The 25681-nt window shown below is 39.2% G+C and overlaps 1 protein-coding gene across 11 annotated transcripts in view; it reads left to right on the top strand.

The window, feature by feature from the left end:
• The first annotated feature begins 1881 nt into the window (after positions 1–1881).
• HERC1 (HECT and RLD domain containing E3 ubiquitin protein ligase family member 1) overlaps positions 1882–25681 on the top strand; it is a 188963-nt gene continuing 165163 nt past the window's right edge. For all 11 annotated transcript variants that reach the window (XM_088024837.1, XM_088024839.1, XM_088024831.1 and 8 more), the window contains exon 1: positions 1882–1989. The gene's annotated coding sequence lies outside the window, so the exon portion shown is untranslated. The remainder of the gene's footprint in view (positions 1990–25681) is intronic.

The following is a 25681-nucleotide window of genomic DNA, read 5'->3' as shown; positions in this document are numbered from 1 at the left end:
ATGTACTCTCTTTCTCTCTCTCGCTCTCAAATAAATAAATAAATAAATAAAATCTTAAAAAATTATTAAAGAGTGTTTAGAAAATGGGTGGAATGGTCAAGGTGAGGGTGTAGAGTCAGGGCTTATTTGCTGACATTAAGTGCATTTGATAATTGTGTGCAACTGAACTCAATCATCCACTTGTTCAGTTCTCCTTTGTACACGGCTCTGAGGGTGGATGTTAAGGAAAGGGAAAGGAGGAACTTTCTAAAATGGCCTTTAAAATAAGTAAAGTCTTTTTCTTGAAAAAGAATGGGTAAAAGCAGTAGTTTTACAAATGCAAGATAAATGGAATGTCATGGGATGCTTGAGTGGCACAGATGCCTACATCATCAGCAAGTTAAAATGAGAAGGACAAGGGAACTTGTTGGCCTTGTCTCAGCTTCACATGCAATACCCAGATCATAAAGCACTAGCACCAATGACATAAACTCCACATATACCCACTCCCTCACCTCTAGTTACCAGAAATAAGTAGCACATTTCATATGTAGAAACTTAAAAGTTAGACACAGAATGAGACCTACCACTTAATGAGTAATTAGTATGTGCCAGGAGCTTTACGTATATTTTACTCCTCATGGGAACCCTGTGATAATAAGAACTAACTTTATAAGTTGACAGATAAGAACAGAGGTTTAGGGAGGTCAAGCAACTTGCCCAAGGTCATACACTGGGTAAGTGGAACTCCAGAATTCTCACGTATGTCTGATAGTGATCTTAGGCTAAACTGCCTCATATACATCCAATTTAACCACTGGCAAGCATTCCCTCTTCTGCCTGTATCATAATTTTTTATGTGAATGACACATACATGGCTTGTACGTTGTGCACTCATGTCCGCAATTAGATTGTGAGCTTGTGGAGGGCAGAGACTGGCTCTAGATCCTCACTCAGTTACCCAGTAACTCAGTAGAATATATTGTAACGATGGACATCAGGAAGATGGCTAGAAATGTGGGAGTCTAGAACTAAGAAAAGATACAGAAGGGAGAAGACAGGAATATTCTTTCAATCATTTAATGAGCACCTGGACCAGTGTTACTGCTGGGTGTACAGTGATGACCAAGCCTGTTAGCGTTCCCACCCTTCATGGGACTTCTTCGCAATGGTCCGGGTCATGATCAAGGATGTCTAAGGGACAATTTACCTTGGTGTTCCTCAGAGGGGTGGCAGGCCCCAGCATCTGCAGGGTTCTAGCAGTCCTGCTGCGCAAAGACATGAGTAAGATAGAAGTGTGTCTAGTGAAACGCTTTCATATATGATCGTACTTCACCGGCCAGAGGTCTAGGGCCGGGTGTGAAGAGAGATAAAGAGCGCAGAGCAACCCGCGAGCGTCCGAGATAAAGGGGTGTGGCCGCCCCACCTCTGCTGCCAGCTTTTCCACGCGTCGCTTCCTTTCGCAGCATCAGGACTGCGGGCGGGGGGGTCTTCCTCGCCCACTACGGGGAAAACGGGGAGCCCTGACTGGCCCCTAACTCCTCACCGGCCTTTGTGAAACGTCTCCAATTGTGCCTCATAAGCGGAGTCCGGCCCCTGTGGACGGACGGGGCTGTCTGGACTCCGCAAAGGCTGAAGGGAGAGCACAGCGCGGTGGCAGGTCGTCCCCAGAGCCTGTCAACACTCCCCCCTCCCCACCGCCCCGCCATTAAATCTCCTTCCCCTTTCCCCCTCCTCCCGCAACCCCGCTCTGGCGCTCCTCCCCCGGCGTTTCTGGCCTCCCGCGCAGGGCCTGGGGGGGCGGGGCGAGCGGTCAAGACTGCGCGAGAGTTCCGCCAAAATCCCGCGAGACTTGCCTGCCGCCGCTGCCGCCGCCTCTTACGTCTTCCCCTTTGACAAGTCGCCGCTGCTGCAGCAAAAATAAAGGACGCGGCAGCCGCAGCCGCTGCCGAACCGGGCTCGGGTCGCTGGAGCCGCGCCCCACCCTCGCCAGCTCCGGGGCTGCGCACGGTAACGCCTCTTCTTCTGCCCTCCTGGCCGCCTGTGCGTGCGCCCCGCGGGCTGGGCAAGGCCGGCCGGGGCTGTTCCCGGGCCGCGGCCGAGCCGGGAGCCGGCGGGGTCCCGGGTGGGCGGCAGGCAGAGGCCTGAGGGAAGCTTCCCGGCGCGGTGCGGGGTTCCGGCCTCAGAGGCCTCTCGCAGCCCGAGCGCTTACAGAGCTCGCCCGAAGGGGTAGAGGGACCCGCCCCTCCGGCGGCTTGCTGTACTTGCCCCTCGGGAGTCGAGACTCTGACCTTCTCCCCCACCCGTTTATCCGCTAACTAGGGCCCCTCACCCGGCTGGGGCTAAGGTTGGGGGACAGCGGCCCGACTCTCTTTCGGGAGAGCCGCGACCCCAATGCCCCCCCCCCCCCACGTCGCCGGCCGTCTTTTGAGGGGTGGAGGTTGGGACGACGTGTCTTTCTCCTTTCCTCTGCTTTTAGATGGGGGCAGCTCATCATCAGGTAAACCTTTCTCCAAATCTCCCGCCTCGGTAAAATAACAATTTATAAAGCCTGTGCTACCAGGAGGGGAGATGAGATGCATTGTTTAGTCTGTGGGTGAGATGAGGATGATGATGACAAGAGCTGTCCCAGGGAACATGGGGAAACCTTTTCTGTGATGGGTGGTAGGTTCTTGGGAGACTCGAGCACCGGAACTGGTACCACCTTTCCCAGGAGGTTATATAAAAGACATGTTGTCCAACCCAGAGAGCTGTGAGCAGGGACACAATTTGCCTTAATTTTAAAATAATTTCTATAGTTCTGTAGAAAATATGGATAATCAGAATTATAGGAATACCAAATCTGAACTCGGTCTTGTAATTCCATTTTCAGAGATAGCATTTCATGGTTACCATTTTGGTGTGTTTCTTAACAGACACTTAGTTTTTTCAGATTGTCCTTGGCTCATCATTGATTGGGACTTCCCCTGTTCTATATATGTTTCAAAATGATTTGTTCTATTTGAGTCATTTTGGCCCACTTGATTAAAACTGGTTATTTGTACATTATCACTGGCTGTACTCTGTCATCTCTATCTCTTTCACTGGACTCTCTTCCAAAATGATTATTAGATAAGTGGTTTTAAAAATCAAAAGTTAAAAAATTATTACCTGCTTGGATGTAGTACATGAGTGTTTTTCCTGTGGTGGGCGCTGAAAAGGAGCAGTGTTTGTGGAAGGCAAACTATGATTACTCACAGTGGGAAGAAACCTGTTTACCTCAAGGTTTTATAACATTGATTCCCATTGGTTATTTTTAGACCAAAATCGTTATGTGACACTGTTTGTTATAGTGCCTTTGTGATTGAGATGGATACATGCCTTTGATTATGTAGGTTTCTTTGGTGTGAGTTTTTACAAGCAAAATTGAGTGGCCTAGGTGTCTGTATGTACACACACATATAATGCACCTATACATGGGTTTATCTTGGAAGTGAGTTAAAATGTATTATTTGAGAAAAGAAAGCAAAGAATGGTCTTGTAATATTTCTCCCAAATTATATGACAGGATTATATGGCAGAATGAAACATCTAGGGAGGTTGGAAATCTGGCAGCTTTAAAAAGTAGGATAGTGTCATTTGTCTGGGGTTGTCATTGGAATGGATTAAATGGCCTAATAAGGCCTTTTGTAATTCTTTTTTTTTTTTTAAAGATTTTATTTATTTATTTGAGAGAGAGAGAGAATGAGAGATAGAAAGCACGAGAGGGAAGAGGGTCAGAGGGAGAAGCAGACTCCCTGCTGAGCAGGAAGCCCGATGTGGGACTCGATCCCAGGACTCCAGGATCATGACCTGAGCCGAAGGCAGTCGCTTAACCAACTGAGCCACCCAGGCGCCCAGGCCTTTTGTAATTCTAAACTTTTATGAATTTTGCTTTTCCTAAGATTCTGTTATCACTTTGCTTCTTAAATTTCTAGTCATGCTGTATACATGTGACACTTACCCATTCATTTGCTGGTCATGTATTCCACTCCCAATGCAGGCATCCTGGTGGTGCATGAGGAGAAAGCAAATGTAAATGGGTCACTTAGTCTATTAATATAAACATTTTCTGCAAATCCTATTTGATTAAAGGAATTTCAAAGACTGTGTTCTTGATTGGGCTGGATTGGTTATTAGAGGATGTAAATAATAAATAGCAATCGAATTCTGATGTCTCGAGCATTTCTTTTTTAAAAAATTTTATTTATTTGACAGAGACACAACAAGAGAGGGAACACAAGCAGGGGGAGTGGGAGAGGGAGAAACAGGCTTCTCATGGAGCAGGGAGCCTGATGTGGGGCTCGATCCCGGGACCCTGGGATCATGACCTGAGCCGAGGGCAGATGCTTAACTGACTGAGCCACCCAGGTGCCCTCAAGCATTTTTTTCCTGAAAAAGAAAAAATTACTCCTTCTTAGTATTAAAAAAAAAAGAGACTCCATACATTCAACAGTTGATCTTTTAAAATTCAGATTATCAGTAAAATAACAATAATGAAGACCTTGTGGTTTGGTGTGTGGAGAGAAGTCCATGTTAGGATAAAAGCAAATTGACTTGTGAAAACAAATTTTGAATGTTATAGTTGGACAACTATGTAATAATAAGTAAAAAACTTACTATAACCTCTTAAAGATAATTTTTTTAATTGTAAATAAAACTTTGGCTTAACAGACAAATGAAATGTGTTGTTATGGGCACATACTGCAGATTATCATGATGTTGAAAACAACAAATTGGTCACATCACTTAAAAAAGAAGTTTGCGAAGCCAGTAAAGTCACAACAGCTAGCAAATTTTTTTGACTAAAAAAAAGTATAAGGGAACGTAAAGTAGCTAATTGACTTTTTAGATGCCAAATATGATTTTTATGATTTTTGTTTTTTCTGCTGTCACTGGGCCCTCTAAACTAATCAGAATATTAAATTACAGATGAGATCCCTGAGCAAGGAAATATGACAGTTGGGTAAGATGATCAATTGATGGATTTTATTTACTTTTAACTGTTTATTTTGAAATAATGTTAGAGAAATGTTGCAAAGATAGTACAGAGAGTTCCTATATAATATTCTTCCCGCATCATCTCCTGATGTTGACAATTTACATAACCATAGTACAGTGATCAAAAACAGGAACTTAGCTTTGGTATAATGCTATTAACTAAACTACAGACTTTATTGCAGTTTCACCAGTTTTACCCCTAACGTCCTTTTTTCTGTTCCACACTTAATTCATTGCATTTAGTTGTGGTATTTTCCTTGTCTCCTCCAATCTACGATAGTTCCTCAGTTTTTCCTTGTCTTTCATGATCTTGACATTTTTTTTTTAAAGATCTTATTTATTTATTTGAGAGAGAGAGAATGAGAGATAGAGAGCACAAGAGGGAAGAGGGGCAGAGGGAGAAGCAGACTAGAGCAGGGAGCCTGACATGGGACTCGATCCCGATCCCGGGACTCCAGGATCATGACCTGAGCCCAAGGCAGTCGCTTAACCAACTGAGGCACCCAGGCGCCCTGATCTTGACATTTTTGATGAGTACTGTCAATTTGTAGAATTTTTCTCATTTTGGGTTTGTCTGATGTTTTTCTCATGATTAGATTTAAGTTATGTATGTTTGCAAGAAAACCACAAATGATGTGTCCTTTGTGCATCATTTTAGAGGGTACATGGTGTTTATGTGTCTTATTGCTAGTGATGTTTTAACCTTGATTACTTGGTTAAGGTGGCCTCTGCTTTGTTTTCTACTGTAAAGTTACTATTCTTCCTTTTGATACATATCTTGGGGGAGATACTTTGAGACTATGCAGATATACTGTTTCTCCTCAAATTTTCTCCTGCTGATTTTAGCATGTGTTGATAGATCTTGTCTGCAACAGTTATTGTGGTGTTTACCTAATGGTGATTTTATATTTTCCTCTTTTTTTTTTTCCAACATATTATTGGAATTTTTCTGTTAGGAAGAGATATCTCTTTCTCATTTGTTTATTCAGTTATTTATTTATGTAATTATAATCTCATGGGTATTTGTTTTATTCTACATGTTTTAACCCAATAGTATTTTTTTATTGCCCAAATTGTTCCAGCTTTGGCCATTAAGAGCCTTTTCAAAGTTGGCCTTCAGTCTTTTTTGAGCACTTATATTCTGTTATCATAGGCTATTTCTCACTCATGTTGTATCTTTCCTTGTACCAGTCCTGGAATCAAGAGCTTGTCTAAGGAACTCTGATTCTTTTTATTGGTGAATAGAATATAAATCAAGATCTGGATGTTAGGTGTACTCATTGGGGTGTCATTGCCCCTAAGCCCTCAGAGGACAGTGCTAGGAAATATAGGTATATATACTAACTCTCCCACACATACAAGTGAGCGCGCGCGCGCGCACACACACACACACAATTTATTTCTATATTTATCTTTCTATATATATTAAAAACCATGAGTTCATATTGATAGCTTCTAGTCTAGTTCAACACCACAAGGTTCATTCTAACCTTTACTTATTTCTTATTTGTAACTTTTTTCTGATTGTGAAAACCTGGCTCTCATTAATCTGTAAACAATAGATCATATAGATAATAGATCATATCCCACTTGTTCACTTTTATAATGCCCATCAAGTAGTTACTGATTGCTAACCCATTACACTTATGAGAAACGTATTTGCTAATTAGTGTACAGTCTTTTTTTTTTTTTGTCTTTAACCTCACGGTATCTAGTCAAAATATTATTTTCCAAAGTTATTTAGGTTAGTTCTTTTTTTCCCCACACTTTTGGTGTTAGGTTATTCATCTGTAATGCAGTTTGGTTCTTTTCTTACTCTTTGTATTCCATTTTGGGTTACCCCTCAGTCCTGGTTGATTTAGATTATTTATTTGGGTATATGAAACATTACTATTACTAAACATTACTACATAAAAAGATATAGTCAGAGAAATGTCACTCCTTATTCCTACTACCTGATTCCCACCTCCGTCCCTTTTTCCCCATCTCTTTTCCTTGCCCTTTAGGTAACTAGTCTCTTTAGTTTTTTGGTTTATCCTTCTATTACTTCTTTTGCACAAATGAACAGATTGTGTGTGTTTTGTTATATTACTTTTTTTCTCATGCAATTTTAATTGAGATACAATTCACATACCACAAAACTTACCCTTTTAAGGTGTACAATTCCTTGGTTTTTTGTGTATTCACAAGGTTGTGCAGCCATTACCACTATCTAATTCAAGAATATTTTCATCACTCCAGAAGGAAACCCTGTATCCATTAGCAGTCGTTTCCCATTCCACCTTCCTTAGCCCCAGTTAACCACTAATCTACTTTCTGTTTGTATGAATTTGTCTATTCTAAATATTTGATGTAAATGAAATTATATAATCTGTTGACTTTTGTGCCTGGCTTCTTTCACTTAGTGTAATTTTTTCAGTGTTCATCCATGTAGCATTTATCTATACTCCATTCCTTTTTATGGCTGAGTGATACTCCAGTATATGCATATATCACATTTTATTCATGCATGCATCATTTGATGGACATTTGGTTTTCCATTTTTTGGCTATAGTGAATAATACTGCTGTGAACATTCAGGTACAGGTTTTCGCGTGGACATATATTTTCAGTGCCTTGGGTATATAACCTAGGTATGGAATTGCTGGATCGTATGATAACTCTGTGTTTAACTTTCTGAGGAACTGCCCAACTGTTTGCTTTTTCCTTTCTTTCTTATATGAAGAGTAGCATCTTACAGATACTCTTTTGCACTTTATTTTTTTTACTTCTGGAAATCACTGGATATCTTGGAAATCACTCCAAATTAGTTCATTTTTAATAGATATTCTTCATTCTTTTTTACAGCTGTACAGCACTCCACTCTGGGGATTTATCCTAATTTATTCAACCATTCTTCTATGTATGTACATTTAGGTAATTTCCTATATTTTGCAGTTATAAACAGTATTGCGGTAACTGTCCTGGGCATATGTATTTTTGTATTGTTAGAGGGTATCTTCAAGGTAGATTTCTATAAGTGGGATTGCTGGGTCAAAAGTTGAGCATGCAGGAGTCCCTCTATGTCTGCAATTTCTCTTTCTGTGGTTTCACTTACTGGTGGTCAACAGTGGTCCAGAAGCACATGATCCTCCTCCTGAAATATAGTCAGAAAGAAGGTCAGTGGTAGCCTAATGCTACATCACAGTGCCTAAGTCATTCACCTCACTTGATCTCATCATGTAGGGATTTTATCATCTCACATCATCATAAGATTGAGTAAAGTACAAGAAAATATTTTGAGAGACCATATTAACATAACTTTTTTTTTTAAGATTTTATTTATTTATTTATTCATGAAAGAGAGAGAGAGAGAGAGAGAGAGAGGCAGAGGAAGAAGCAGGCTCCCAAGGAGCAGGGAGCCTGACTCAGGACTCGACCCAGACCCTGGGATTATGACCTGAGCCGAAGGCAGACGCTTAACCATCTGAGCCACCCAGGCGCCCATAACTTTTTTTTTTTAAGGTAGGCTCCACATCCAAAGTGGGGCTTGAACTCACGACCTTGAGATCAGGAGTTTCATGCTCTATCGACTGAGCCAGCCAGGCATCCCTCAGATAACTTTTATTACAGTATGTAGTTGACCTTTGAACAACATGGGTTTGAACTGCCTAGGTCCACTAGGCAGTACTGTAAATGTATTTTCTCTTCCTTATGATTTTCTTTTCTCTAGCTTACTTTATTGTAAGAATACAATATATAGGGGCGCCTGGGTGGCTTGGTCATTAAGTGTCTGCCTTCGGCTCAGGTCATGATCCCAGGGTTCTGGGATCTAGCCCCGTGTTGGGCTCCCTGCTCCACGGGGAGCCTGCTTCTCCCTCTCCCACTCTCCCTGCTTGTGTTCCCTCTCGCTGTGTCTCTCTCTCTGTCAAATAAATAAATAAATAAAATCTTTAAAAAAAAGATTACAATATATAATGCATATAATGTCCAGAATATATGTTAATTGGCTGCTTATGTTATCAGTGAGGCTTCTGGTCAACAGTAGGCTTTTAGTGGTTAAGTTTTTGGAGAGTCAAAAGTTATATGCAGATTTTCTTTTTTTTTTTTTAAGATTTTATTTATTTATTTGAGAGAGAGAGAGAGAGCACATGAGAGGGGGGAGGGTCAGAGGGAGAAGCAGACTCCCTGCTGAGCAGGGAGCCCGATGCGGGACTCGATCCCGGGACTCCAGGATCATGACCTGAGCCGAAGGCAGTCGCTTAACCAACTGAGCCACCCAGGCGCCCTATATGCAGATTTTCAACTGCATGGGGTATTGGTGCCCCCCAACCTCTGCACTATTCAAGGGTCAGTTATATTGTTATAATTATCCTATTTTGTTATTGTTGTTGATCTCTTACTCTGCTTAATTTAGAAATTAAACCTTATGGGTAGATATGCGTAGGAAACAACATACTATAATATATGATTTGGTACTATTTGCGATTCCACTGGGGGTCTTGGAACATAATCCCTTTGGATAAGGGGGGACTACTGTATGTAGTTGTGTTAGATATTACAGAAGTGTACTCATGTGCATTCCCACTGGTAATGTATGAGAACATCTGTTTTCCCTATAACCTCACCAACAGAGAATGTGTTGTGCTATATATATATATATATTTTTTTTTTTTTTTTGCAAGAGGTGACTGATTTTTAAAAATGCTCTGTAGTCATTTCAGTACCCCGAACCTGTTGTATAGGGGCACTTAATGCCTGTTGTTGGTAGGTTCTTATAGCTTGAAAATGAAATAAATAGTTCATTAATATTACACTGATAGTTGTAGGTAATTATGTGCAGGTGAAATAAATTGGAATGCATTTCTGATCTAGCCAGGATTGCTCATTGAAACATTTAATAGGAGTTGCTGCACTGATTCATAATACCCATGCTCTGAAATACTTCTGGAGTTTAACAAAGGATAACTGAAATTGTAAGGAGAATATTCTTTTCTCCGGAGTATGTATGATAAAGTTTTGGTTCACAGTATATGCCAGTTATTTTGAATAGTACACACAGTACATACTGAAATCATGGTATGGTAGTTATTTGACCAGTAATGGCTGTCTCTGGAACCTTTTATATTTCCATAAGAAAGAAGGTTAATTTGAAGGAAGATGAAATGAGAGTTTACAGTTCTGGATTAGGATAATCTTACCAGATTTTAGTGGGACCAAGATACTAAGGCAACATGAAAAACATCCCCATCTTAACAAGGTAACAAGTTCTGCCCAGCTGGAAATTTAGGTTTTTTTTTTTCCCCAGAAAGAATACTCTTCCAAGTGCTGGGGACACATTAATGAAAACACAAAAATTCTTTTTTTTTTTAATTTTATTAAGTATAGTTGGCACACGATGGTACATTAGTTTCAGGTGTAGAACATAGTGATTTGACAGGTCTATACAAAAAAACTAAAAATCTTGCACCAGAGGAGCTTACATTCTAATAGTTTTCTGATGAACTGGTGTTCTTAAGAAAAGATGCTGAGTGCTGATTGTGAATGGAACCAGCAGAGGTCTGTGTAGTCTTAAAATAAAATTACTTTTGTTGCTATAAAAACCCCAAATGACACTTGATTTTACTGGTTACAAAGAGAAGGCCATGAAAAGTTATAGAGTGGTAACTTAACATTGTTCACCGGTTAATCTTCCTCATTTTAAAGGATTCCTAGTATTAGTAGTAGTAGTACTATTCCCAGTAGTAGTAGTAGTAGTAGTAGTACTATTCCCAGTAGTAGTAGTAGTAGTACTATTCCCAGTAGTAGTAGTAGTAGTAGTAGTAGTAGTAGTAAGTAGTAGAAGAAGAGAATAATAGAGTTTTTCTTCTCAGCTGGGATTCCATGAGAGAACTAAATGCTCTAGGACATTTGGACAGTTACTGTATGTAAAGAATTAAGTTCTCTCCAGTGCATCTAGAATGGCATTAGGTATGTACCATCCTTGGGAGAATTGAGAAGATACTCGCTCCAATATTCAAGTTCTCTGGTTTAGATGATGAACTTCAGTTGAGAAAGTAACTGTCATCATCATTGTAGTCAGATCTGTTTTTTTTTTTTCTAATTCGGCCACTTGCTAGCAGAATGATGTTGGACAAGTCTTAGTCTCTTACCTTCCTGATCTGTAAAGGTAAGAATAATAATAGTTGCTACATCACAGGGCTGATGTGAGGATTAAACAAATCTTTCCAGTCTACGTTTATCTATTTCTGTGGCTTTAAAAACTTGCTATGCTGATTGACTTCCACATTTATGTCTTCAGCCCAGACACCTTCCCTGAGGTCAGTGTTAGAGTTCATCTGCTTAGTTCATATTTCATTGACCTTCTAATGGGCATCTCAAACTAAATTTGTACAATAAAGAAGGTGTGATTTCTGTCCTCATCATTTCCTCTGAATCAGCTCTTAGTAAATGGCTGGACCATTAAACTAGTCACGCGGGCCAAAAGCCTAGGTGTCCGTTGTGATTTTTCTCTTTTCTTCATACCCTATAACAAGCCCATCAGCAAAACCTCTTGACTTTTTCTTTTGACTATCTTTCTAATCTGATCATATATCATCTCCTCCTTATAACTTTGGTCTAAACTACCATCATCTCCTGCTTAGATAATTAACAGTAGTCTCTTAACTGGTTTCCCTGCTTTCTCACTTGATCTCTAACAGTCTCTTCTCCACTTGTAGATAGAATGATCTTTTTAACTGTCAATCAGGTAGGCCAGTCTTCTATTTAACACTTTACAGTGACTTCCTTCTACAATTAAAATAACCAAATTCCTGGTATTGGCTTAAAGGCACTACATGATGTAGTTAATCCTTGCCTACCTCTCTGTTCATTCCACTTGTGCTACACTGAACTCCTTATATTCTTTGATCACGACAGGTACATTCTCAGGGCTTAGTATTTGTTCTTGCTTGGCTCGGAGTGCTCTTCCCTCAGGTCTTTGCACAGTTTCCTCGCTCACATCATTCACGTGTTTGCTTAAAGAAGAGTTCTCAGAGTTTACCTCTTTAGAGAAATCGTCATCACAATATAAAAAATAGTGATCATCTCCCCTCCACTCTCCTTGTCTCTTTTGTCTTTTTTTTTTTTGCACTTGTGCTTCCTGAAATTTAATGACTTACTTGTCTACTTGTTTATTATTTGTCTTCCTCACTAGAATGTAAACTCCATGAGAGCATGAACCTATATGTCTTATTCATTCCAGTGCTTCTAAAAGTCCATGGTACATAGTAAGCCAGGAATGCAGCTCTAGGAACTTGACCGTGGAGTAAAATTGTGTCTAAATTAGATTAAATAATTCTTCCTTTTTAATGTTTCATGCTGATGGAGAACTTTTTTTTTTTTTAAGATTTATTTATTTATTTTAGAGAAAGAGAATCCCAAGCAGGTTCCATGTCCAGCGCAGAGCTGGATGTGGGGCTTGATCTCACAACCCTGAGATCATGACCTGAGCTGAAATCAAGAGTCTGATGCTCAATCTTGACTGAGCCACCCAGGCACCCCTGAAAGAGAACTATTAAATCAGTTAAAACAGTGTGATTTTTTTTTGCATTGGGTTCTTACATGTGAAATGTTAAGATTTAGAATTTACAACATTATCAAGAGCATATAATTGTGCATAGGATGTGCTAAGTAATATGTAAAAAATTAACTTGGGGTTCAGCTCTTGTGGTTGTTCTCTATAATGGTAGTGATGTTAATAGAGTAGTAATATTTCCTCTTAACTCTGGCAAGCTATTTGTTCTCACTTTAAGCTCTTCATTTAAAGTCCATTGATTTTGATTTTGAGGGGTATACATTGTTGTCCAAGTGTTTTGGTTTCTTTCTTTTAAGATTAATATAGCCACATTTATAGAAGCTCTATTAAGTTTTGCCATGTTTTAAGACCTTTCCTGGTGTTAGTCACTCTACTGTAAAACTGTTGGGTCATGGGCAATGGGCAGTTTTATATGATACAATTCAAGTAAGCAGCTTTGCTAACTGATAGTATTAGAAATATAGGGTAACCTAATACAGAACTAGAAAGATTATATTGTCTATGTGTTAATATAATTGAAAAGCAAAAGTGTCTTTTATAGAAGGTATCATTGAACTTTCTTATACAAACAAGTGTCCAGTCACATATAATGAAATTTTGTCAGTAATATGGTCATAATTTCTGTTTTCTCAACATCGTTCATTCTTTTAAAAAGAGGGAATGATGGAGAATGATGGAGAGATTTATGGAATTTGTGAAGGTGGTGTGATGGAGTAGACAGATGCACATATAAAGGAATAATACTGGGTAACACTTACTGAACGTTTACTGTGCAGCAGGTATTCTAAGTACTTTTATCATTTATTTTTATTTACTTTTTATTTAAATTAAATAAATTAACATGTATTATTGGTTTCAGAGGTAGAGGTCAGTGATTCATCAGTCTTATATAACACCCAGTGCTCATTACATCATGTAGCCTCCTTAATGTCCATCACCCTGTTACCCCACCCCCTTCCCTCCAGCAACCCTCAGTTTGTTTTCTGTGATTAATAGTTTCTTACGGTCTGTATCCCTCTCTGATTTCGTCTTGTTTTATTTTTTCCTCTCTTTCCCTATGATCCTCTGTTTTGTTTCTTAAATTCCACATATGAGTGAGATGATATGATAATTGTCTTTCTCTGAAAGTACTTTTATCTATTGTTTAAACCATGGTTAAATCTGGTTGAATTGTTAATTATTTAAACCACATTTAACCTGTTTATTCTGCGGGAGAAGGAAATGGAAGTATAGAGAGGTTAAGTAACTTGCCCAAGATCACACAGCTAGTAGGTGGTGGGAGTGTGGATTAGAATTCTGTAACAAAGGGAGGTGTTGGCAAAAACTGTTGGGGGCAGAGTATGGAAGTGGCGAGCCTAAATGTGATGGTTTTGGCTGATCTAAAATCCTATCCCACTGGGGCGCTTGGGTGGCTCAGTACATCAAGCATCAGACTCCTTGATTTCATATCAGGTCATGATCTCAGGGTCATGAGATGGAACCCCACATTGGGGCTCCACACTCAGCAGGGAGTCTGCTTAAGATCCCCCCCATGTGCACGCATGCACACGCTTGCTCTTTCTCTCTCAAATAGATAAATCTTTAAGAAAAATAAAATAAAATCCTACCCAACTAATATTTGGGCAAGACCATTCTACATAGGTGTTGAGGAACTCATTGTGACAGACAGAATTTAGGTGCCACGTGTTGCTTTGAATTCTTTTTTTTTTTTAAGATTTTATTTATTTATTTGACAGAGAGAGACACAGTGAGAGAGGGAACACAAGCAGGGGGAGTGGGAGAGGGAGAAGCTGAGCAGGGAGCCTGATGCAGGGCTCGATGCGGGGCTCGATCCCAGGACCCTGGGATCATGACCTGAGCTGAAGGCAGACGCTTAACGACTGAGCCACCCAGGCACCCCTGCTTTGAATTCTTAAAGAATGTTTCTATTCTGTTCTGCCAAAGAGGGCGAATAGATGTTAGACGAAAACAGTAAATAGAGAGGTGAATATTAGTGAATCTTTATGCCCTGGAATATGAAGTCTTTCTTGGTAGACCTTGAAACCTAATGATATTAAGGAGCAAGTTTAGTCTGCAGACTGTCTAGAGTGCAATCAGGTAGTGAAATAGTAATGACTTACATTTGTGTGTGTGCACATATGTATACACACACATACATATTTGTGTAGTGTACATGGCTTCTAGTTTGCAAAGTACTTTGGTAACCATTTTCTCAGTTGATCTTCATCATACCTCTGTGAGATAGACAGGGTAGATATTCTGATATTTGACAAGCTTCCACAGAGGAGAGAGGTAGCTTTGAGGAATGAGCCCTTGAATAACCTCTAATTGCTAGACCTTCTTTTATTAGGTTCTCTATTGATAAAGGAAGTTGCTATTTCTTTGCTCAGCTGCCAGAGTGTGAGTGGTGGACTTCCACATTGTTGTTGTTTTTAATGTTTTATTTATTTGAAAGAGAGAGCACGAGTGAGCGGAGCTGGGTAGGGAGAGGGAGAAGCAGACTCCCCACTGAGCAGGGAGCCCTACGTGGGATTGTGACCTGAGCTGAAGGCAGACGCTTAACCAACTGAGCCATCTAGGCGCCCCTGAACTTTTGCATTGTATGGTGTTAATGGGCTTCATCTCTTAAATAGGTGATTAGAAATTGCTTAATCTGGAAGCAGAAGATAACTTGGCATGATGATTGGGCAAAGGTGGCCAGTTGTAATTGGCATGTTCTTAATGTTATACTGAAAGCCTAGCTGTTTTTAAGAACTATAAGTTAGATTAAAACTATAATTCTAATTGCAACACTATTGTAATGTTTTAAATAGATACAGAACATCTTTTTTTTTTAAGATTTTATTTATTTGACAGAGACAGAGATAGCAAGAGCAGGAACACAAGCAGCGGGAGTGGGAGAGGGAGAGCAGGCTTCCCTCTGAGGAGAGAGCCCGATGTGGGACTCGATCCCAGGACCCTGGGATCATGACCTGAGCCGAAGGCAGACTGTTAACGACTGAGCCACCCAGGCGCCCTATTGTAATGTTTTTAAACTAATATTTTAATGAAAACCTTCTACCAGTTAGGCTGCAGTAATGTTGATGCTTTTTTTGATTGTATTGTAGATTAAGATAGAGGTAGAGTGCTTTACCTTTTTGAAGTAAAAAAAAAAAAAGCTGAAAAGGCTAATGTCAATGTACAGCAGTAGTGAAATGCTGATAAAAGTTCAGTAGGTCCCCTCTTTCCTTTGTTTATTTTGGAAATAGTTTGAATTGCTTTGGTTAACTTAAATTGGTCTTAGATATTAAGAGGGACTTTTCAAAACTCTTAAAGTCAGATGCAGATTCACAGAATCACTTCACTTTAAAATAGTTGATGATTGACAAAATGTGACTTTGTTTTGCAAAAATCTAAGGAATTGCTGAATATTTTGTATTCTTAAATTCTTATATCTTTCAGCTCTCAGGGTTATTTTCTTTTTCTCTGGTGCTCTCATAACTGCCTCCTTATCACCACCCCCTCCCTCTTGGTTTGCCATCTGTTGGTTTGGCTCTTTATTTCAGAGTAGGAAGGCAGGAAAGAGTTTTTGTACAAAAGATAAAACTTGTTCTTTTGGAGCTCAGTGAGCTGGTGCACTTATGCAATTAAGTCTGCTGATGATAAATTCCAGAAGTACCATAGGCCGCTAGGACTAGAAAGATAGTGATGAGTCTGCAATATTGTCTGCAAGTTTTTTGTGACTGTTGCTTTATTTAATAAATAAAAACTAAAAAAGTATGCTGAAACACTATATTTTTTTCATAAAAAACTATAAATTGGTTAGATAGAAACAGGCTTGCAAATAACAGTAATTATATAAGAGAGTTTAGCATGTGGAGTATTAATGAAATTCATGTCAAATGATTTCTTATAGTACTTTATAAATATAATTTGATCATGGACAGTTTATATTCACTTATGCCTGACTGTGCATTAATCTATTGTGGGAATATGTAGAGACTATTTGCAGTCCTAGGCAGGTAATTCAATTCCCAGATAGCATTAAAAAAAACCATTTTATTACAAAGTATTTTAAACATGTTAATATAAAACAGAAAGAATAGTATAAAGAGCTCCCATGTGCTCATAATTGAGCTTCAGGAGTTATAGGCAGTCTTGTTTCCTCTGTATTTCTGTTCACTACCACCCCAGTGGCCCCAATCCCTGGACTCTTTTGAACCAAATCCTAAGCATAGACCTTTTTAATTTGTAAATTTCAGATATTTCAGTTTGGATTTCTTTCTTTCTTTTTTTTTTTTTTAAGATTTTATTTATTTGAGAGAGAGAGAGGGAGAGAGAGCATGAGAGGAGAGAGGGTCAGAGGAGAAGCAGACTCCACACTGAGCAGAGAGCCCGATGTGGGACTCTATCCTGGGACTCCAGGATCATGACCTGAGCCGAAGGCAAGTCACTTAACCAACTGAGCTGCCCAGGCGCCCTCAGTTTGGATTTCTAAGAGTCTCTCTCTTTTCATAAAATAAGCAAAATACCATTATATCAAAATAAGTTTATAGCAAGTTCTTTATATCACCAAATATGTAATCAGTTTCATATTTTTCTGATTATTTTACATACATACTTGTGTGTGTATGTATATATATGTATGTGTATATATCTTTCTTTTTCTTCCTTACAGTTTTTTGTTAAAAGAAACTCTGTTGTTTGCTCTGAGAAGTTTCCCATAGTCTCATTTTGCTGATTGCATTTCTGTAATGTCATTTAATATGTTATTCTGTCCACTGATTTCCTGTAAATTGATAGATTTGTCAGAGTTTTGTTCTTATTGTAGGAGCACTTCATTAGAGTGGTTTGTGTTTCAGGAGGTACATAAGGTCTTATTATCTCTTTGGATGTTAGCAGCTATTGATGATCCTTGCTTAGATTTATCAATTCATCAGGGATTGCAAAAAAGTGACATTCTTTTGTTTCTTTTTCATTTATTAAGTGGTGTTCTTTTGGATAGTTTTTCAACAATGTAGATTGTGTATTTATAGGGCATTGTATTTATGCCCGAGCTGGTTCTGGGATGATTGACAAGGTTCTGTGGTGGGATTCCTTTAAGGGAAGAGTACAAGTCTTTATTATTGAAAATTCAGAGACTACTTAGGAATATTGAATAATTGGACTTTGTTTAAAGGTTGTTTGGCCAATAAATAAGTTAACATGCCATCATGAGATAATATCTTGTGACTTCGCATGTGTAGCTAGCTGGCCATTGGTGTCTGTTCTTTTTAGAAGTCAGTGTTCATATTCAGAAATTTCAAAAGTGATTGGTGCAGGGCAGCAAGTACTGGTTTCTTGAGCCAGATTTCTCAGCAGGAATTTGAGAACAGGCCTTGTGTTTGAATTAGGTTTTTAACATGTTGAGTTTATATAACATAAAATATTTTGTATTAAAGGTTGTAAAGATCTGGAGCAGCAATGTGGCCCCTGACAAAAGGGTTTTGGGGTCAAATAAACTTGGTGAACATTGTGCATTTTATGCTCTCTTGGAATGTAATAGTGCATATTAATATGTTAAAGAAACCTGTTTAACATTAACACAGCCTTTTCCAAATTAACTTGATCACTGAACCTTTTTTTTACCCACCTCATAACATCTTGAAGAACTAGTGAAACAAATTTTCTTTTTTTTTTTAAAGATTTTATTTATTTATTTATTTGAGAGAGAGAGAATGAGAGATAGAGAGCACGAGAGGGAAGAGGGTCAGAGGGAGAAGCAGACTCCCCGCCGAGCAGGGAGCCCGATGTGGGACTCGATCCCGGGACTCCAGGATCATGACCTGAGCTGAAGGCAGTCGCTTAACCAACTGAGCCACCCAGGCTCCCGTGAAACAAATTTTCTAAAGGAAACAAATTTTGGGAAATGTTGGCTTAGAGGATTTGAACAAAGAATAATGAAAAATGGCTGATGATGACTTCACTACAGTTAGTGGAGACATTTTGATAGGTAATAAAAGGTAAATAAAAGACGTTTTTCAGTGAGAAAAAAGCAAGAGACATGTTGGTTGCTTGTTTTAGCTTAGCCTATAAGCATTATACTTTTAGAGAAGCAGTATTAGAAAAGGACTAAAGTCATATATAACATTTACTATATGTCAGGCACTGTTTTTACAACTGTTTTACAACTTTATGCACTGATGTACTGTTGTTACCTCAGTTTTACAGATGAGCAAATTGAGGCACAGAGAGATTAAATAAATTGTTCAAGGTTACTTTGCAGAGTTGGTGACACAGCAGAGCCTGGTTCTGAACCTAGGCAGTCTGGCTCCAGGGTCCGTGTGCCTAGCCACTACTCTACATTGTAACATATGGCAGATCATAAAATATAAATCAGATTAAAAGAAGATTTTAACATCTTTTGGAGGGAACAGACATATTTTCTTTCACTTTCAGGCAATCAGAGCCATAAGAGAAGAATGTGGGGGGCTGGTTCTGTCCTAGTGAAGATAGAAAACATGGAGACTGAGGTATACCTCCCAAAGAGATAGATTAGATGTAGGTAGAAGGCTGAGCTAAGAGGACACTGTTAATACCAGAAGGGAATTGGAACTCAATAAGACCCCCTTACTTTATATATGAAATATGAGTTTACATAGTTTGTTCATGTGCTTGTAGTAATAATAGCTCACATTAGTGTATTGCATTAAAGTACTTTCACATGGATTCTTGTTTGATCCTCTAAACAACTCTGAAAGGGAGGTAGGTACTACATTTTTCCACAGCAAGACTGGTTCTTGAAGTTAGATTTTCTGCATTTTAAAAGCTAAAGTGTTCCACACTATATATGTGTGTGCACGTGCATATGTATGTGCATATATATATATATACACACATAAATGTATGTACACATGTATATACATATATATATCACATTGCCTCAGTTCTTGATGAATAAAATATATTGATGAATAGAGTGTGCTTTTGAAATGAGGATTTGGATCAGAAAGAAAGCTACATTTTAACGAGTAGAAATAATTCTCTCCTAGATGTGAAAGGTGGTAATATATGCAATTATAAAAAAAATATTTTTATTTTTATTTTTATTTATTTTTTTTAAGATTTTATTTATTTATTTGAGAGAGAGAGAATGAGAGATAGAGAGCACAAGAGGGAAGAGGGTCAGAGGGAGAAGCAGACTCCCCGCTGATCAGGGAGCCCGATGCGGGACTCGATCCCGGGACTCCAGGATCATGACCCGAGCCGAAGGCAGTCGCCCAACCAACTGAGCCACCCAGGCGCCCTATAAAAAAAAATATTTTTAGACAGCATAGGGAAATACAAAGCAAAAGGTAAAAACTGTTCAACTATGCAGATTAACCACTGTTAAATTCTAATGTGTAGTTCTCCAGATTTTTTTTCTAGCTCTTTTTATATGTATAGGGAGTTTTTTTTTTAAAAAGATTTTATTTATTTATTTGAGAGAGAGAGAATGAGAGATAGAGAGCACGAGAGGGAAGAGGGTCAGAGGGAGAAGCAGACTCCCTGCTGAGCAGGGAGTCCGACGCAGGACTCGATTCCGGGACTCCAGGATCATGACCTGAGCTGAAGGCAGTCGCCCGCCCAACCAACTGAGCCACCCAGGCGCCCTAGGGAGTTTTTTTCAAAATTCTGTACATATTGTTTTATAACTTGAAATACCGTATCCTTTTTTTTTTAAAGATTTTATTTATTTATATGACAGAGCACAAGCAGGCAGGGAGGCAGGCAGAAGCAGGCTCTCCGACGAACAGGGAGCCCGACATGGGGCTTGATCCCAGGACCCTGGGGTCTTGACCCAAGCCAAAGGCAGCCGCTTAACCGACTGAGCCACCCAGGCACCCCAAAATACTGTATTCTTTTTATTTTATTTTTAAAGGTTTTTTTAAAAGATTTTATTTACTTATTTGAGAGAGAGAATGAGAGAGAGAGAGAGAGAGCATGAGGCGGGGAGGGTCCGAGGGAGAAGCAGACTCACTGCTGAGCAGGGAGCCCGATGCGGGACTCGATCCCGGGACTCCAGGATCATGACCTGAGCCGAAGGCAGTCGCTTAACCAGCTGAGCCACCCAGGCGCCCCAAAATACTGTATTCTTAAAAGAGACTATCCATAGGTACTTGGTCTTTTGCCTCCACCATAGTAAAAGGGTGTGTCCAGGATGACTGGCATAAAATAAGTGAGAGTAAGTTAGAGTCACCAGGATGCTTCCCCTGCATACTTCAAGTGTATGTCTCCTAAAAATAAGGACATTCTTCAACGCAGCTTCATACCTTTGTCACACCGAAGGAAAATAATGTGAATTCATTATTATCTGATATGAAGTTTTCTGTTTGTTTCCCCTCTATCTTTTATAACTTCGTTTTTCTGATTTCAGATGCAATCACATTGATAGATTGCTTTTGGTTTTTATTTCTTTTTAGTCTCTTTTAATCTAGAACAGTCCTCTTTTTTTTAAGTGACATTAATTTTATTGAAGAATCTAGGCCATTTGTCTTACATAATGCCCTACAATATGAATTTGCTGATTGTTTCTTTAAGATTGTATATTCAGGTTAAACATTAATTGCATGAGCACTGCGTACTTCTAACATCACCTCAGGAGGCACTTAATGCCTTTTTTTTTTTTTTTTTTTTACATTTTAAGTGATGCTGACTTTGATCACTTAAGGTGTTGACTAGTACTAGATCAGATCAGTTCATTGTTCCCCTTTGTAACTAGTATGTAATCTAGGGGTGGTATTTTGAGATTGTGTGAAAAGCATTTCTCCCACAGCCTTTTCCAGTGGTCTTGGCATCCATGGGAAGATTATCCTTATATGGATAATTCTTTTTTTTAATAAAAAAATTATTAAACAATATGTGTACATAATAAGTTCACAAGGTACAAAGGAGGTCACAGCAAAATACATGTGTCCCATTCATGTTCTATTTCCCTTTCCAATTTTTTCCAGAATTAACTTGCCAGTTTCTTTGTGAATCTTTTCAGTTCTAAACCCCTCCAGTCATGCATTCATATATATTCTCTCATTTTTATTTCTTTTTACACAAATCGTAGATACTACAGAGTATTCTAAATCTTTTTTTATTATAGTAAAAGAACATTTATAATTTTAACCATTTGTGAAGTGTACAATTCACTGGCATTAAATGTGTTTACAATGTTGTGTAACCATCACTGCTGTCTATATCCAAAACTTTTTCATCATCCCCAAGAAGAACTATGTACCCATTAAATAGTAATTCCCTCTTCCTCTCCCCCAAAGCCCCTGTAACCTCTTTGGTACTTTATCTATGAATTTCCCTATCCTTGGTGACTCATAAAGGGGGAATCATAAATTTGTTCGTCTGTGTCTGGCTTATTTCACTAAATACAATACTTTCAAGGTCCGTCCATGTGATATGTCAAAATTTCATTTCTTTTCATGGCTGGGTAAAATTCCATTGTGTGTGTGTGTGTGTGTGTGTGACATGTTTTGTTTATCCATTCGTCTCTTGATGGACACTTCGGTTGTTTCTGCCTTTGGGCTACTGTAAATAATGCTGCTGTGGACATGGGAATATAAATATCTCTTTGAGTCCCTGCTTTTAGTTTCTTTGGATACATACCTAGGAGTGGAATTGCTTGGTTTACATCTTAATGTATTTTTTTTTTAAAGATTTATTTATTTATTTGAGAAAGCGAGAATGAGAGAGAGAGAGTACATGAGAGGGGGGAGGATTAGAGGGAGAAGCAGGCCCCTCGCCGAGCAGGGAGCCCGATGCGGGACTCGATCCCGGGACTCCAGGATCATGACCTGAGCCGAAGGCAGTCGCTTAACCGACTGAGCCACCCAGGCGCCCCTACATCTTAATGTATTTTTAACTTAATATATCATTGTTATCATTTAATACATTCCAGATAATTGCAGATCTTCCTCATTCATTTTGATGATTACCTTGACTCCCAGTGTATGTATATAATTCATTTAACCAGTTTCTTATTGGTCGATTTTAGGTTGTTTCCCCTTTTTGTTTTTTACCTTTTTTTTTTTCTTTTTGCTATTCTCAACAAGGCTGCAGTGAATAGGATATTCTTAGTTTAAGCAATGCCTTATTTTTTTTGAAGATTTTATTTATTGGGCGCCTGGGTGGCTCAGTTGGTTAAGCGACTGCCTTCGGCTCAGGTCATGATCCTGGAGTCCCGGGATCAAGTCCCGCATCGGGCTCCCTGCTCGGCAGGGAGTCTGCTTCTCCCTCTGACCCTCTTCCCTCTCGTGCTCTCTCTCTCTCTCATTCTCTCTCTCTCAAATAAATAAAATCTTTAGAGAGAGAGAGAATGAGAGAGAAAGCACATGAGATGCCCAAGCAATGCCTTATTTTTTAATTAAAATTGCAATGTGAAAATGTTGATTGAGCCTAGTCTCATTAAGTATACCTTTTCAGTATCCTTAAAATTTATCTTCTCACAAACCAGATACCTTATTGGTCTTCTATTTTAGGCTCTCATGTCTCAACTCAACGTTTAGGGTGTCTGTTCTGTCCTGGCTACTCCATCCTTCCCTTCATTCCCTTAGTATTATCCATAGCTCCTGCTGGATAACTTTGTTATGCAGCGTTGTCATGTTGTATTGTAGTTCTTCACATACCTTTATCCTCTTCTGGGTTCTGAGTCCTTTAGGAGCCCTGCGCTTTGTATGTAGCAGACCTTCCTACTATGGAGAAATTTGTACATTCTTGTCAAGTTCCTAGTAGTAATAAATTTGAAATGCCTTTGTTAAAATTAACATATAGTTACAGAGATTTTTGTCAAAAATATGCACTTAGGGTTTAGATGCCAGCAAATTGATGGTTCTGAAGAAGGGGGAGGAGATTTTTTCTACAAACAATATATGATGAAGACCACTGGCCTTTTCATGCCTCTCGAAAAACTTTTATTGTTGAAGTGTGTTGTCTGGTTCATGGCCTCTAGTCAGCTACACTTAAAGGTATCCTGCATGTGCTGATTTCTCTTTGTATTTCTGGACTAATTTTATCTATTTGCATAACAGCTTGTTGAACTTGGCAAGTGCATGACTTGCTTTACTCTTTCGTTCCCAAAGATTCTTTCATTCCCAGAGATTCTTTCATTAGAAAATGCTTTGATCTTCTAAAAACTGCCTAGGGGTACCTGGGTGGCTCAGTAGTTAAGCATTTGCCTTTGGCTCAGGTCATGATCCCAGGGTCCTGGGATTGAGCCTGTGGCCCCGCATCCGGCTCCCTGCTCCGCGGGAGGCCTGCTTCTCCCTCTCCCACTCCCCCCTGCTTGTGTCCCTCTCTCGCTGTGTCTCTGTCAGATAATAAAATCTTAAAAAATAAAAAAAATAAAAACTGCCTAAGGTCGCTAGCAGACATAATTTGAAATCATTACATTGAAAGCAGAATCATTAAATACATAGTTAATTTGCTTATAGCTAGTTACCACAAACTTTTTATAGTAGAACATTGTGGTGATGTATTTTTGTTTATTGCATTTTGCCAGCCAGAGTTACTGTATTTCTAATGTTATACTAACTTCCATGATGGAATACGAAAGAAGGAACTTAAAATAGTTCAAATTATTTCCCTTTGGAATTAGAGTCTATATAATGTAATACTAGCATTTATTTTTACAGATTTCACAGTACTTCTATGTAAGAGACATGGAAATTCCAACATGGAAAAGATAATTTGGATTAAGGTTATTAGAACAGGTGTAAGTGTGTGTGTGAGGGGGGGTGGGTAGGATCTGAATTAGTAGCTGAGGGAAGTATAGGATTTGTTAGGTAGAGAGGAAGGGTGAGCTTTTGAGGGGGCAGCAACATACATGACTAAGGGTGCAGAGGTAGGGATGAATACATTCCAGCTTAGTGATGGTAAGGATTGGGAGAGATGCCTGCCTAACTAGAGCAGAGGGCTGCTGAGGGGCATGGGATGGTTAAGATTTGATAGGTTGGAGGGAACAGTGGATTATAAGCCTTGGGAAGCAGAGTGAGGAATTTAAGCCTAGGAAGCTATATATGAGTCAGGGCCCTGGGAAGAAATAGAGTAGTTATAGAGGTTTGGGTAGGATTAAAGAAAGCAACAAGGTATTGTGAAGTTCCCAAGGTCCAGCAATATCTGGAAGCCATTGATACTTTTAAGCCAGTGGGGCCAAGAAGAGGAAGACTGATGAGAGCTGAAACAATGAAAGCCAAGCCAGTGGATAGCACCTGTGGCCATAGAGGAAAGGATTCTGAGGTGGGGAGGGAGCCAGGGAAATAAGGACCACTCTTTCCTTTTCTTCTCATTCTCTGATTTCCTTCTAATGCCTCTCATTGGCCTAACCCACCTGGAAACCAGGGGATTTTGGACAGTGCAATCCTAGAGGTCAACCTCAAAAGGTACAAAGCAGAAGGAAGATGGAAGGATAGAGATTAAGTTTGTGTGGGGAGACTGGGGTCAAACAGACAATGCCTAGCCCAGAACCCATTTTAAATTACTGTACATGTGTAAGCAGAGGAATGTTATACTGAAAATGCTCTTGTAGGAAGATTTGGTTTAGTGGATTTTGAGGGTCTTCTTAAAAAAAAAATCTCTCTCCAGGCAAAGTTTCAACTTACAACAAAAAAGGCAGAAAGCAATCTCTTATTCAATTTATCTTTATAGCCCCCCCATGGGCTATCTACTTAAAAAAATTTTTTTGTAGACTCATTAGATCAGAATTCATCTACTACAGAGGGTTCCTGAGTCTCTGCAACAAGAAAGGTAGGATGACAGTGGCTTAAAGGGACAAAAGAGGGACAATACAGAGTACCAGTTTTGAAAAGCTAAAATCTGGTGATTGGGTTAGTGGTAATGAAGAATGAAGACAAGTGCACAAATAATAAATCAGGCAGAGGGTACAGGTGTTATAATATGTGTAAGCAAAGTGTTATGAAAGTTATGAGTGTTAGGAGGAAGTGATGAATTCTGTATTGGTGAATAAAGTGATTAAAACACAAAAGTCTTCATAAAGGAAGTGACCCTTGAGATAGGCCTTGAAGAAGCATGGATTGTAAAGGTAAAGATTAGATAGGTGAGGACAGTCAGTTACAAGGAATAACATGAACAAAAGCCCAGAGGTGGGAAGTGTTCGGCTTTTTCTTTAAAGAT

Source organism: Eumetopias jubatus, unplaced genomic scaffold, assembly GCF_037043125.1.
Source record: "Eumetopias jubatus isolate StellerSeaLion01/CBP00866 unplaced genomic scaffold, mEumJub1_p1.0 scaffold_7, whole genome shotgun sequence".
NCBI lineage: Eukaryota > Metazoa > Chordata > Mammalia > Carnivora > Otariidae > Eumetopias > Eumetopias jubatus.
This window is presented reverse-complemented; position numbering and strand designations above follow the sequence as displayed.